The sequence below is a fragment of the Pristis pectinata genome, chromosome 19 (genome assembly GCF_009764475.1).
Source record: "Pristis pectinata isolate sPriPec2 chromosome 19, sPriPec2.1.pri, whole genome shotgun sequence".
Lineage (NCBI taxonomy): Eukaryota > Metazoa > Chordata > Chondrichthyes > Rhinopristiformes > Pristidae > Pristis > Pristis pectinata.
Genome location: NC_067423.1, coordinates 11,942,238 through 11,958,501, shown reverse-complemented (window position 1 = coordinate 11,958,501; position 16,264 = coordinate 11,942,238).

Sequence of the window (16,264 nt, the reverse complement as noted above, 5' to 3'; positions counted from 1 at the left end):
GAGGTGACACTGGATGTCTGAGTCATTTAGGAACACTTTAGATCATTTCAAGTAAAGCAGGGACACCTTTCTTAAATTTTTATTTGCTCTACACAAGATGTCAATGTGGCCAGGAATTATTGAAAAGTGGGTGTGCATCAAGGTTTCCCAAGGGATGTGAAGCTGAATTTACTGTTCACCTTCCATTGAGGAAGTCACACTGGAGACACCCAACAATCCCTGGAGTTCTACAGCAGTGGATCAAAGCACTGCTGGTTATTACAGTTCAGTCCAGTGCTGTAGTCAACAGCTGCATAAAAGCAAATGGAATAGAAGGTGGGGGCTGCGGCTGTGTCTGTCTGTCACTTTTTTCTGCTCTTTGATGAACGATTGCTAAAGTATCTATGCAATGGTGAGTGCTCCTAATTTAGTCCCCATCAGAATACGGACACTCTCCCTAATTGACAACACTCTGGGCCTCGTATTGAAAATTAATAATGCATCACCAATCTATTCATCAAACCCAGCCGTGGTGCAATACAGGCAAAGTTAGAGATAATGTTCAATAATAAATGACTAACTGTTAGTCTGCTTCCTGACATCTAGCAAGCTACAGTGTGCAGTGAGAACAGAGAGTTCCTACTCTTCAAAGTATCCTTTAGTTTGGTTTTCTCTCTCCTTTTACAATACAGATTATTTTTTCTGTGCAAGTTAATACGTCTCTGGCTCACTCTCTCTGATATATTCACTCACTCTAACTCTCACTCTCACAATCACTCTTGCGCACAAACACACACTCTCTGACTCTCATCCGCACTGTCACATACCTTCATTTTCAAACTCACACTCGTTCATCCTCCCCCTTAGCTGTCTTACACACATTTGCACACTCATTCCCACTTTCACACATGTAACAGTCACAGTGTAACAGGCCCTTCGGCCCAACTTGTCCATGGTGCTCACCGAGTTAGTCCCATTTGCCTCCTCTATTGTACCCGCCTCCACCACTTCCTCTGGCAGCTCGTTCCAGATACGGATCACCCTCTATGTGAAGAAGTTGCCCCTCAGGTCCCTTTTAAATCTTTCGCCTTTTACCTTAAACCTCTTCCCTCTAGTTCTTGATTCCCCTTCCCTGGGAAAAAGACCGTGTGTGTTCACCCTACCTTGGTTTTATACCCCTCTATAATGTCACTCCTCAATATCCTGCATCCCGAAGAATAAAGTCCCAGCCTTCCCAACCTCTTCCAATAACTTGGCCCTCGAGTCCAGGCAGCATCCTCGTTGATCTGCTCTGCACTGTTTCCATTTTAATGATGCTTTTATAATAACAGGGTGACCAAAACTGTGCACAATACTGCAAGTGCGGTCTCATCAATATCTTGTACAATTGGAACAGAACGTCCAATCTCCTGTACTCAATGCGCTGACTGACGAAGGCCAGCGTGCCAAACACCTCCCTGTCTACCTGTAATGCCGCTTTCAACAAACTATATATTTGTATTCCTCGGTGCCTCTGTTCCACAACACTCCCCAGGGCCCAAGCACTCACACTGTTGATCTCCTGTTCCAAGTAACTTTGATCAAAGCTGTATACAATGGTGCGAATTTTTCATTCTGCTCACTGTATAAACTTAGTGTGTCAGCAGATGCAAAAAGCAAAACTTGCATTGCTATACCGCTTTTCAGAAAAGGACAGCTTCTATCCTGCTGTTATACAGTAAGACTGTTGAATGTATAGTACGATAAGATGGACTCCTGACCTCACGATCTACCTTGTTATGGCCTTGCACACTATTGTCTACCTACAATGCACTTTACTCTATATTCTGTTATTGTTTTTACCCCGTACTACCTCAATCCACTGTGGATTGTATTGATCTGTATGAACAGTATGCAAGACAAGTTTCTTACTGTACTCTGGGTTTGTATTTATGAACTGCAGGATCCCTTAAGCTGTATCAAACACTTCCTCAATGGGCCCTTCTATTTCCACGGGTTTATGTACATGTACACTTCCCTCTGTTCCTGCATACCCAGGGCATTTATTGTCTCTCCTGCCAAAGGGTATCACACTACTTCTAAATACTCCTTACACCTCCATGGACTGTCTATACCTCTCACTGCCTTGGTGAAGCAGCCAGCATAATCAAAGACCCCACCCATCCGGGTTGTTCTCTCTTCTCCCCTCTCTGTGGGCAGGCATGGTAGTGTAGCGGTTAGTGTAACACTATTACAGCGCCAGCAACCCGGGGTCAATTCTGGCCGCTGTCTGTAAGGAGTTTGTATGTTCTCCCCGTGTCTGCGTGGGTTTCCTCCGGGTGCTCTGGTTTCCTCCCACATTCCAAAGACGTACGGGTTAGGAAGTTGTGGGCATGCTATGTTGGTGCTGGAAACATGGAGACACTTGTGGGCTGCCCCCAGAACACTCTATGCAAAAGATGCATTTCACTGTGTGTTTCGATGTACATGTGACTAATAAAGAAATCTTATCCAATCAGGCAGAAGATACAGGAGCTTGAGGGCACATACCACCAGGCTCAAGGATAGCTTCTATCCCACTGTTATAAGACTATTGAATAGTTCCCTAGTACGATAAGATGGACTCTAGACCTCTCAATCTACCTTATTGTGACCTTGCACCCTATTGTCTGCCTGCACTGCACTTTCTCTGTAGCTGTGACACTTTATTCTGCATTCTGTTATTGTTTTCCCTTGTACTACCTCAATGCACTGATGTGATGAAATGATCTGTATGGATGGCACGCAAAACAAAGTTTTTCTCTGTACCTCGGTACATGTGACAATAATAAACCAATTTACCAATTAACCTTGGGATGTCCTGATGCACTTCAGAGTTCTTTTTAAATGCTGTCGTTGTTATGTTGGGAATTCGTGCAGCCGCCATCTGTGCCTCCCTCCCGTCTCCCATTTCACCCCACACTTTCCTTCTGTGAACTCCCTCTCCATCACAATCCCAGGTAGTTTCCTTCTAGGAGTGGCAGCTGTCCAGTTGGTTTGTCAGTCAACAGCTGCTCTTGAATTCTCTTTTTGCTTGTCCTGATGTTCAATTGTGGTCTGCAGACTAATTGCCAGGCTGGTGTGCTTAGCTTGCCGTGAGAATATGACCCAGCCTGGCTTTCTGTGTATCTGATTCTGGAGCACACTCTCCCTCGATCGATGTGATGCAAGTGTACAGAACACCTGCCTGTGCTCACTGGTGTAGAACTTGAATTTGAACCATACCCTGCACCAATGCCAATACAAAGTGTATTTGCTATTACAAAGCAAATACAAAAGTATATATGTAGTATGCACATGTCTATTGTGGACCAAATTCCAATATTTTGTATCAAAGCCTCAACCCCAAAAAACCCACTCCTTAGTGTCCTCTCAACTCTTCCAAGCTCACAGGTGGCAAGTAAACGAGGGAGATTTTAATGTTTCACATTCTCAGCAGCACGGTAGCGTAGTGGTTAGCGCGACGCTATTACAGCGCCAGCGATCGGGGTTCGATTCCCGTCGCTGTCTGTGAGGAGTTTGTACGTTTTCCCGTGTCTGCGTGGGTTCCTTCCGGGTGCTCCGATTTCCTCCCACATTGCAAAGACGTATGGGTAGGTTAATTGGGTTTAAAATGGGCGGCACGGACTCATTGGGCGGGAAGGGCCTGTTACCACGCTGTAAATAAAATTTTAAAAATTTAAAATTTAAATTTAAATTTAAATTTAACATTTGCCGGGACAATTTCTCTGCTGGTTGAAGCACTCCTGGTTTCTCCTCAGGGTTTTTGCTGTACTTTCCACTCTGGCCCAACACCACCAACCTCCACCGTCACCATCTTCACTGGCCCTGAACCTGCTGAAACGTTGTTCACCTCTAACTTCCTCCACTGAGGCCGGAACGTTTGCTTTCTGTACCTCTCTCTTCTGTTTCAATTCCAGCATTTGGAGTAATTTGCCTTCGTCTCAATGTGTTTTATGTAACAAGTGCTGACTGAATCTCTAACATTTAGGTTTTTGAAACTTTTGACATAAAATGAGACTAGGTATAAGAACCACGATGGTCTGTGCAGGAGAGCTGAACCTTAATGCCTGAAACAGCCCGAGTCCTGTTGTGGTTGTCATTTGCCTGTGAACTCCCCACAGAGTGAGATCTCTTTCTCAACAGTCGCTGCAACACCACTCACATTCTAATGGCCTCGCCAGTGCCAAAGCGTCTTGATGTGCACCGAGTGAAACACCAGCCCTTTGCCTGAGACACACCGACTGCACGTGTGGGCAGATGGAGCAGCCACTTTGCCCAGCAGCGAACGGCTCCTGCCACACAGCCACTCGATGACTCACCCGTCCCATCTGTTTTCGGGGAGCGCTGGTTGCGGGAGGTTTGCTGGCCCTGCGCCATTGAGTGAAAGAAACTCAATAAAGGGCCTAACACTTCGCCACAGAGAAGGAGAGTCAGTTGGGAACAAGAGAACGGATGTCGCCTGAGGGAAGGGGAATAACAATTCCTCTATGAAAAGAGTTTCTTGGCTGACATTCACCACATACGAGTTTCAACGTGCTGCCTGTTTGACAATGCAAACCTATCACCTTGCTAGACTCTCGACCTGTCTGTGAGGCTCCAGTAGTTTGACACCTCACAGCTGCCTCTGTGTGGTTCTATCCCAGGTAGATACTAGCAGATATTAAAAAAGAGAGAAAATGTGGGAAATGAAGCAATAACCAGGAGAAAGAGTCTGACGGAGTGCTGACAGGAAGGATTTGTTGAAGAGGTTTTTTGGTTCTATCGCAGTCAGGACTGAAGGATTGAACTGGTGTAGATCACGCTCCTGGAGAGGCCACAATGTTGGAGACTTCTCAGTCTTGAAGGGGGGAACAACGGCGAATTGATGGAGGGGGTGTCATGACTTGAGCTGATGATTTGTGGATTCACAGCAGCTCAGTGGAAGGTGATTTCTGCCCTCTCAGGAACTCTGCAGGAAACAGTGAAAAGCAAAAAAACCTTTCAGGGAAATTTCCCTTCACTTCAGGGCCCCTTTAGGTAGAAGAGGAAATAATGGGGGTAAATAATTAAATGCCAGGATGCCTCTATCCTGTCAATAAATTTAAAAAAATGGAAAACCCATTTGGAGTTTTAGCATCAACACTTAAAGAATTTTATTCACTGTGGTGCATGGAGCTTGAAATGAGATAGACAATCCCTACCATGAGCACAAGTCGCATTTATATTGTGCCTTTAATGGAGCAAAACTCCCCAGGTGACGAAACAAAGAAAGAGATATCATTCAGATGGCCAAAGGTTTGGACAATGAGCAACACGCACTAAGTGCTGGAGGAACTCAGCAGGTGTGTTGCTCCAGATTCCAGCATCTGCAGAATCTCTTGTGTCTGTTTGGGCAATGAGGTAGGATTTGAGTAACATTTTAAAGGAGGCAAAAGAATTTAGGGAGGGAACCCCAGAGCTTAAGATCTTGGCAGCTGAAGGCATGGCTGCCAATAGTAGAGTGATTAAATTAATAGATTTGATTACAGCCTCAAAGTCTCTCCCTGGTTTCTGCTGCGTGCGGTCGAGGGGGGAGGTAAATTAACTTCCATGTTGACCGCTGCTCTCAATGACAACAACAACTGCAAGCATGGTCCACACCCTTAATTTATCACAGTGCATGGGTAGAGAATGTAAGGAATGGTGCTAAAGCCTGGTCAATTGTTGACAAACAAAGGAGCAGAGCTTTATTCTGTATGAGGATGGTTTACTTCGGTCCCTTATTGCAGTCTCACCATTCTGATCATTGAGGGGAATGAAAGAGAGGACCTTTTCTTCCCTCCCTTAGCAGGGTTCCCTCCTCTAATAAAGCTATTTCTTCTCATCGTCCCCATGTGAGGAGAGGGGTGAGGGAGAGATCTGGGGATTTCCATTCGCTCTTTTACCCAAGGTTTCCCATGAGGAAGGTTCCTCTCCCAACAGTGGGGGTGAAGGAATTGACTTTCTCTTCTTAACCTCTCCTCCCTTCCAAGCTGGGCCCAGCACTTAATGTGGTAGAGGAGGCAAACACTCTCACATGAGTCTTGGCCTCCTCTACCACATTAAGTATCTAAATGAGCACTTGACTCACCAAGGCAAAGAAGACTACAGACCAAGTGCAGGTAATCAGGATGAGTTCAGATGGGTACTTGATGGTTGAGGGTATAATTCTGTGCTGTTTGACTCAATGAATCTATAACCCCAAGGCTTCTCAAACAGGCCATTCTCCCTATCTTGAAACCCCTTGCCTCCAGCTGAAAGCTACTAGGAACAAATCCTGACCTAGAGTTTTTTTTTACTGGGTCCCACCATAATTTAAGTGGACATCCTACTGGTATAGTTTGTAGAGCCTGCCATCTTTTCCATGGCAATACTACCCCTCCCACGCTAGATTCATTGTCAGGGGAGGGTGTGGTGTTGAGATATGGGTTGAAGGGACTGAATGGAATTCCACTGAATTTCAGCTCCATTCTGGACATGATGTGTGCAAAGACAATGCCAAGAACCATGGGGTGGTAGCCACCAGGAGAAGCAGATCGGGGCGAGGTTTTTCTGCTTGGGAAAGAGAATGGGGCAATTTAAGATTGGTTGTGGGGAGTTGTTAGGGTCGATGTAGAGAAGGTGGAAGACTGGAATTCAGGACTATACATATATAAAATTGCCACTAATATATCCAGCAAAGGATTCATTGAATTATAATGATTCACAAGGAGGCCATTTGACCCATCAACTTTATGCTGGTTCCTAATAGAGAAATCCAATCTGTCCCATTTGTCCGCTCTTTCCCTGAAAATGATTCTCTCTCAGGGAGCTACAAACTCCCTTTTGATGTCACTCATTGATCTTGTTTCCACCACCCTTGGAGACAATGGATTCAAAGTCCTAATAACTCTCAGAGTACAAACACTTTTTTCCTCAACCACCACACCCCACCTCCCCCCCCCAACCCCAATCCTATACCTTTTACCCAAAATTTGAAATCTGTTCCTTGGACCATCAGGTAATGGGAGCAGCTTCTCACTATCTGCATGTCCTGATTCTATGCACCTCTGATTAGGAAGGAAATTAAGAATGATGGGAATGCAGAAGGCTGTAACGACAAGGAGTTATTGAGGCTAAGCACTGAAGGAAGTTGGATAAGCTAACGAGGGAGAAAGGAATGTAGTTTATTCAGATAAGGCGAGGTGAAGAGGGGTGGGAGCATAAATACTAGCAGACAGCAGATAGACCAAATGGACTGCTTTAGTATTGTATGTTGCTCCTAATTCTATGTGGATGTGTGAGTACATAACATTTGCATGAAGTAAGTGCAGCTCATAAGAAGAACTTAAGAAATACATGGACACGAAAGGTTTAGAGGGATATGGGCCAAACGCGGGCAAATAGGACCAGTTTACATGGGAATCTTGGTCAGCATGGACCAGTTGGGCTGGAGGGCCTGTTTCTGTGCTGTATGACTCTATGACTCTAAATAGGGGCAGGAGTCAGGTCATACGGCCTTTCAAGCCTGCTCCACCATCCATCAAGATCATGGCTGAATCTCCCTTTAATACCTCTGGTGTTCGCGGCACATTTCCGTTCACTGTATTGTGTGCAGTGACTGACAGGAAGCTCTTTGTCCACTGCACTCTTTGCTGCTTTAAATGGAACTTCCTCCCTGTGCATGTTTGCAAATGTAATGGGCAATAAACAGTGTTAAAGATGACAACGTCAATGCTATCAGGTATGTGACTAAGTGAGCTTGAATGTGCATTAGTTGCATCTGGCCACAAATCATTGCTTGGAGCACATGCTTTCCCATTGGCTAAAGGCGACATTAAAATGCCAAAAGGTTATCTGTAAATAGAAAGTCAATTGCTTTAGAGGAAAGAAAATCAGAACTCAGCTCCCAATGATCAGAAGCATCCACAACCAGTCACGTTTTTGATTTATTACATTACAATAGATCATATTTTTGTGGGCAAAATATTTAGACACCCCAGCAGCCATTTTCAATGCACACAGTGCTTACATTAGCTTAAGAGAATTAAACAAGACAGACGAAGGAATCGCTGGTCTGAAAGTGTTGATAATCATTTTATGCATGTATGTCCATTTTTAACCAAATCTCACAATACTTCTGTAAATTGACTTAATTCCATGAAAGTAAATCCAATATTTTCGAATTGAGATGACAGTCAAGTCTGCAGTGTGGAGTGATAATTAGATTAGCATGGAATTAGTATCAGCGTGGGCACTTGCTGTTGCAGTTCTCCACTCAGTTGTCACGCTGGCACTGAGGCGCTTTGCAATTATTCTCTGTGAAAATGAGCTTAATGCATTTGTATGGAATTCCTTTACTGTGTTGTTTCAGCTCAGCCTTAACCCGGGATCTCAAGACGAATTAAGACTCCCATTAAAATTATTTATATATTTGTATTCAAAAAGCAAATGACAAAATGTTGCGACTGAAGATAGAGTCATAGAGTTACTGAGCATGGAAGCAGGCCATTTGGCCCTTCATGTCCACACTGACCGGTGGGCACCTATCCACATTAATCCCATCTTCCTGCACTTGGCCCATAGCCTTCACTGCCTGGGCGAGTCAACTGCTCGCTCTCCCACATGACACACCAGTCAGGAATCAGTCCGCTGTCTTTGCTTCCTAGTCTGACAATACATTGGGATTGCTTCCTTCTGTGTGACCATAGAGGAAACTGTGGTCGCATACAAGGTGAACAGACTATATATCAACACACTTTCAAGAGGGCAACTCCTTCATTTTCTTTCTGCGAAAAAGATCCTTTTTTATTTTAAAAATAAATTTTATTCATAATAAAATATGTGTTCAAAAGGAAAAGCTCTGCAAACTTATTTACATTCTTAGTGTCATTTGGTCAGTACATTCAATAGTGTTAACACTTCTTTTAAACCAAATCACCATTGCCACTCATGTGACCCCCTAGGGCAATACATAGAACATAGAACATTACAGCACAGTACAGGCCCTTCGGCCCACAATGTTGTGCCGACATTTTATCCTGCACTAAGATCTATCTAAGCCTTCCCTCCCACACAGCCCTCCATTTCTCTATCATTCATGTGTCTATCTAAGAATCTCTTAAATGTCCCCTAATGTATCTGCCCCCACAACCTCTGCAGGCAGTGCGTTCCACACACCCAGCACTCTCTGTGTAAAAAATTTACCCCTGACACCCCCCCCACCTTCCTCCAATCACCTTAAAATTATGTCCTTAAGGATAATTAATCCTTAATTATCATCTTAAAACAATGCTTTCATTGTTTGAGGGGCTTCCCTACCAGACTCAGCCCCTCCATGTCCAGTGGCAGAAGGACTCTGGACTGTGATCCTTCCCCACAGAGCCTTAGCATTGGCTGCGCCGAGCTTCAGTGCATCCCTCAGCACGTACTCCTGCAGCCCGGAATGCGCCAGTTAGGAGCATTCCCTCACGGACATCTCGCTGTGCTGGAAGACAAAGATCACTCCACTTACTGTGTGTTGTTCAAAAACTACTATGCACAACTCACCATCCTCCACACCTTCTCCAGGCCTCGATGTCCTGTCGAATGTGTGGTGACCAAAACTGACCACAATTACCCATGACCAGCTTTTGATAACATGCTGCAATTTCTTCCCCAGGTTCTGCTCAGTTCACGTTGGTTGCTAACAAACCTCAGTTTATATTGGTTTTCCAACTGTGCTTTGCTGAGGGTTTTACAGAAGCAGGTTGAGGTACCATTGCCCTCACTCTACACACCTCTCACTGCTTGCAGGTTTTATTTGCACAGGGTTGGGACTGAAAACAACACTATGTGTGGGTGTTGGTATCAGGCATCAGTTACACCCTGTCAAACCTTTCCTAATGGATAGATTTTGACAAAATGTCAGTGGAACCTGATTCTGATTCTGGAAGCCTGTAAGGTTAACCAGGGTGGAGTGGGTTCAAGGAGCTGTATGGCCTGCTCCTGCTCCTGTTTCATAGGTTTATACAAACGAAGTCCCAGGGAGTCTTTGGATTGTCTTGCCCCACAGTTCTGGGTGGTGTTACATACCAGCAACAATAGAAACACAACGAGCCATGTATAAGTGTTAGAATCTATTTATTAATAACTACTTGTAATAATCAGAGAAATAAAAACATTGGATAATGAACATTGACCCCAAAAAAAAACTCAAAGTGTGTGTGTGGCAAATTCCCAAACCCCAAGTCTAGGAATAGTTCTCAAAGTTCAGTTCAACAAGTCATAAGGTAGAACGATGAGCAAAGACTTCTGAAAACCACAGTAGATTGTAGAGAGAACGTGGAGAGAAAATTTACGAAATCCACAAGTTCCACGATGGAACCCTTATGACACCTCAATCATTGATAATCTCCATTGCTTTGTTCCGAAGTATCTGCCACACTGAGGGCACTCGATTCATGGCCGCCCACAGATACACCTGCTTCCCATTACAGGTTAACGACAAAGTGGACTCCACAGATTGCTCCAAAAATCCATACATGGATTGTATGGTGACAGTCACAGCTATTGTTCTTCATCCATAGATACAGAGACTCTCTCCCTCTCTCTCTCTCTCTTTCTCTCTCTCTCTCTCTCAGCCAGTACACTCCAGATATAGTCTTGCAGTCGTCAGATAACACCACACACACACACTACTACACTACTGTCCTGGTGCCTTAAAGGGACATTCACCAAGTAGCAACCTGGCTCGTAACAGTGGATGGAGAAAGAAGAAAGAAAAGGCAGGGAATAAAGAATGAGACAGACTCCACAAGCACGAAGGGACTCACTAACGGCGAATGAAAAACAAAGATAAAAACTGCATGTCTGAAATAAAATCAAAAAATACTGGAAACACTTGGCAAATCAGGCAGTGTCTGTGGAGAGAGAAAATGAGTCAACTGCTGAGTGTTTCCAGCATTTTCTGATTTCATTCCTTGATCAAGAGATACTTTGCACACATGATAATCCCCCATCTAGACAAGTGACCCCTTCACACTCCAAGCCACAGCACCAACACAGTTCTCCAGTTGAGAAAGCCCAGATGAGGCATCATAATCTCTCCACAGGAACCTTCTGTGCTGATCAAAACAAGCCGGAGAGTGAATCTCTGAGTCATTTACTGAACTGCTTTGCTAGAACGGCTCTCGGCTCAGCCTGACACACGTTAAGGATGTGAAACTTTGTGCACTGCCCGATTGTGTGGGGATTCTCACCCTCGAGGGAATCATTTCTGTCAGGCACTTCTCAACCTGGAAGGCAAATATCTGCAGATGCTGGACACCCAAAATAATACTCAACAGGTCAGTCAGCATCACCCATGAAAATACCACAACTCCTTCAGTCCAAAGGTTCTCTCCCTCTTCCCTGTAGCCCCTGTCCCCGCTTTGGGGGCCAGAGTCCGTGTTGGTTGCCAAGGGGAGTGTACCTTCAAGGGTTGACTCCCTTCTCTGATAGAGTGCAGCAGGTTGTCGGAAGGTGTGTTCAGATGAGCCTGGTCCCCTCGGAAACTACGCAGGGTTCTGCTCGAACACTGACATAATTTTGGACAACAGTATGATTTTTTGTGGGGGATTTGATTGGCTGCTGGCACAATATTCACCACAAAAGAAAGAGGAAACCCAATTTCCAGAGCAAGAGAAACATCAGAGAGTTTGAGAGAGAGAGAGAGAGAGAGAGAGAGAGAGAGAGAGAGAGAGAGAGAGATAATTGGAGAGAGAGAGACAGAGCGAGCAAGCAGGGGGTTAGTGAAAAGGAGCAGTGCAGAGAAATAGGAAAAGAGGAGACTGTGTGAACAAGGAGAGAATTAATGAGAGAGAAAGATAGTGTGAAAGAGCAGAGCAGACAGGAAATGAAAGAAATGCAGGGACAAAAGGAAAGGAAGGGTAACTAGAGAGGTCAGAGGTGGAAAGAGAGAAGAATCAGGGAAAGAAAGGAACAAAGAAGGGGTTGAGTTGGGTTGGGTTGGGCGGGGTTGGGTGTAAGCAGGCATTTAAATACGCCAAAAATGATGGAGCATTGGGAAGTGGACATCAATCCATCATCTCCACATTTAACCCATGCATGTCAGGCTGCTGATGGAGCTTTTGGGACTTTAAGTGACTGCACGAGGATTTTCTCCGTCAGCCTCTTGAAACTTGCCTTTGAAACAAGAGCAAAGCAACACTGGACTGGTCTGTAAACTGACAGGCAACCAGGCAATGGACGCCACTTCTGTTCTCCAGAGGGATTCTCTGAAAGGCTTGCTTGACAGGTGCTGCGTTGGGAGGTTGCTTAGAAAGCTTTGGCAAACGTTTTGTTGGAATCGGAACTATGTTTGTGAATTTTTAGCTCATTTTAGTTGCAGGGCAGCACTTGTAAATTGGACTTAGCAGCTTCCTGTGAACACATCACCAGGAAGGTGTTTACTCTGTGACACTGTGGCACCTCAGGAACAACAGCCGGCTACACCCCCCCAGTCTGTAGTTGCTAGGGAGGGAGAGGAGGGGTAGAGAGGTGCACCCTGTCACACAGAATGCACAGACGAAGAATGTCTAGACACTCCGAGGAACCTCAGGGATATATGTCAGGTGCTGTTACATATTGTATCTACAGTCTGCTGAACCTGATGACCTCACTGCTGTCAAAGGCAACACCTGCGTCAAGCTCTTCACCTCAGAATCTTTCCAGGGCACTGCCAGAGATATTTTTCAGGATCCTGCAGTCAGCTACACGCAAACACTTCAGGCAAGTGTTTCCAAGTGGATCAATCCCATTTTATTCTCCCCACATCCTCATCATCTCCGCCCCCCCCCCCCCCCCCCGGGTCCCCCTCACCCACACACGAGTGACAATTTACAGTGACCAATTAACCGACAAACCACGCATATTTGGGACATGGGACAAAAACGGAGCACCCACAGAGTCACAGGAAGAACGTGCAAACTCCACACAGACAGTACCAGACGTCAGGATTGAACCCAGGTCACAGGAACTGTGACACAGCAGCTCCTGCAGCCCTGCCACTGTGTCACCTCATGTGACAAGCTGGTAGCCTAAATGTCACCATTTCAAAGATGAGATTTTTATTTCTAGTTATATTTAATTAATTGAAATTAGATTCATTAGCCTCTGTACTGTGGAGGAATTTGAACTCAAGTTACTGGATCAATCGTCCAGGCTTTTAAGCGAGTAGACCTGTAACTTAACCACTGAATCTTGTGCTGTATAATCCCTGCTGGATAATTTTAGGGTCTGACTTTACTCTGGCCACCCACACCACCCCCTTTCCCAGTTCATCTGTGGTTAAAATTCAGCCCTCAAGGGTGAAAGTGCAAGAGGATAAACCCCGGATTAAAGAGAAGATGGGTAAACAGAGTGAGGCAGGGCAAACAAAAGATAGACCCCGACAGAATGACAGGGTCTAAGGCAGGGATAGGGGCAGAGAGAGAGGCAGGAAAGAGTTATCAAGAAGAGAACAATTAGAGAGAACAAGGCAGAAAGAAGCAGTCATAAAGAAATGGAGCTGGAAAGGGGCAGGAAACTAATTTTCTCCTAAGTTTCAGGGCAGGTGTTAACCATGTGTGTGACTCGAACCAATCCACATCCTGTTGTCTGTTCTCTGAGCCAGAACTTCACATAAAATGTATTTTCAGTTTGGCTCTAAGAAGTCACTGACCCAGATCTAGACCTTAGTGACCTGAGCAATATAAAATAATATTCTCCTACATCAAAAGTAATTCATTATATGTGACAGAATTTGGCCTTTCTGATATAAAATATGATCAGAATGCAGTTTTACAATATTGCACTGTGTATATACATATACAGTCATTAGTCATTCACTTACACACACACACACGCACGCACATACACACACACACACACACACACACACACACACACACACACACACACACACACACACACACACACACACACACACACACACACACACACACACACACAGTCCTCATTGACATTGTCAAGTCAAGCCCAGTTAAGCAACAAAAGTTGTCATTGGAATAAATCTTAAGCATGAAACTACCAAACTGTCATATAAAATCCATATGATACATGATAAGATTAAGATCAGCTGCCAGAGAAAATATTTGAGACAGGTACATTAACAACGTTTAAAAGGTACTTGGACAGGTCCATGGATAGGAAGGGTTCAGAGGGATATTGACCAAACCTGGGCAAATGGGATTAGTTTAGATGGGAATCTTGGTCGGCATGGGCCAGTTGGGCCGAAGGGCCTGTTTCCCTGCTGTATGACTCTATGACTCTATGATAATTCCAAAGGAGATGAGAAGGAATTATTTCAATCAACAAGGGTTTAGGGCCTGCTACAAAACATTTTGCCACTTTTAACAAGCGCCTGGATGAGAATTTAAAACCTAAAGTGCTAGGGACCAGGAGCTGGGATTAACCTAAAATCCATAGATAGTACAGGCCCCATGCCCCTCCTCCTACCCTGTGAATTTCTATGATTCTGTGACACAAAGAAAGAAAGCGGTTTGTGTGTGTGGGGGAGAGATTGTGGGGGTGGAGGGGTGGGGGAAGTGGCTGGGAGCACTGTGCTCCAGGCTGGGATACAGCAAGTAAAGCTGTTCATCTCGCACCTTATCTCTAGCCAGCATTCTTGCAGCTGGGCTAAATGCAGACAAACACATTGCTGTCCAACTCTGTCAGGCTTGATCTCTAATGAGGCTCCGAGGCAGAAGAAAGAAGAAGGAAAAGGGGATTGGCAGATAGGAGCAGGCTGCTGATTGCACACAAAGTTCTCCCAGCCCAGCTCAGACTTGTCCTGACTCTGCCGTGAATATAACAGATATGCTGCATAACTGGAGACACACAGGACTGCAGATGCTGGAATCTGGAGCAACAAACAAAATGCTGGAGGGACTCAGCGGGTCAGGCAGCATCTGTAGCGGGAAATGGACAGTCGATGATTTGGGTCGAGACCCTTCATCTGATTGCATGACTATCATTTTCAAACAAATGATCTCACTTCATTGCCCCCTTCAGCAGCTTAACTCACTGATGACTGTTTCAAGCACCACGCTGGTCTACAGAGAGCTGCACCCACTGCTTTTAAGTCACGGAAAAGTTGTGGGTTCGATTCCCTTTTCTGGCCTTGAATATGTCATTTATCTTTGGCACTTTAATGTAATATTGAAGAGTTGTATTTCTTACGATGAGTTCTATGTTCAGGTGCTCTTGTCTAGAAACCAGATCTCACCCACTTTTGGTGGGCACCATATCCATTCTGATCTCCCAAAAAAATTAGTGAAATTGGACAAGATACATTAGTGTTATGGTAACTGGTATTTGGTTTATTATTGTCACGTGTACCAAGGTACAATGAAAAGCTTTGTTTTGCATGCCATCCATACAGATCATTTCACTACATCAGTACATCAAGATAATACAAAGGAAAAGCAATAACAGAATGCAGAGTATAGTGTTACAGTTACAGCAAAACTGCAGTGCAGGTAGACAATAAGGTGCAAGGTCATGATGAGGTAGATTGTGAGGTCAAGAGTCCATCCTATTGTACAAGAGGTCCATTCGATAGTCTTATAACAGCGGGATAGAAGCTGTCCTTGAGGCTGGTGGTACGTGCTTTCAGGCTTTTGTATCTTCTGCCCGATTGGAGGAGGGAGAAGGGAGAATGTCTGGGGTAGGAGGGGTCCTTGATTATGTTGGCTGCATTTTCAAGGTAGTGAGAAGTGTAGACAGAGTCCACGGAGGGGACGCTGGTTTTCGTGCATCTGATAAAATGACTCATGGGCTAAAACATAACCTCTGTTGTTCTTATCGAGAGCAGTGAGCAAAGCTTGCACCTGCCACGTCATTGCCACACTGACCACTAGGATGGTGACATATTTTCATATGATATAGAAAGAAGCCACTTCAGTCATTCAAATCCATTCCCCCACGAATTTTCCTTGTAACCTATTATAGAGTCATAGAGTCACACAAAATGGAAACAGGGCTTTTGGCCCAACTGGTCCATGCCAACCAAGATTCCCAACTAAACTAGTCCCATTTGCCCGCATTTGGCTCATATCCCTCTGAACCTTTTCTATCCGTGTACCTGTCCAAGTGTCTCTTAAAAATAGTTAATGGAGCTGCCTCAACCTTTGGCAGCAAAGTAAAGCTCTCCCCACATTCTCATCAACTCTTCCCAGATTCTACTGCTCAGCTATACACTAGGGGTAATTTACAGCGGCCAATTAACTCATCTTTGGGTTGAGGGAGGAAGCTTGAGGAAACCTGT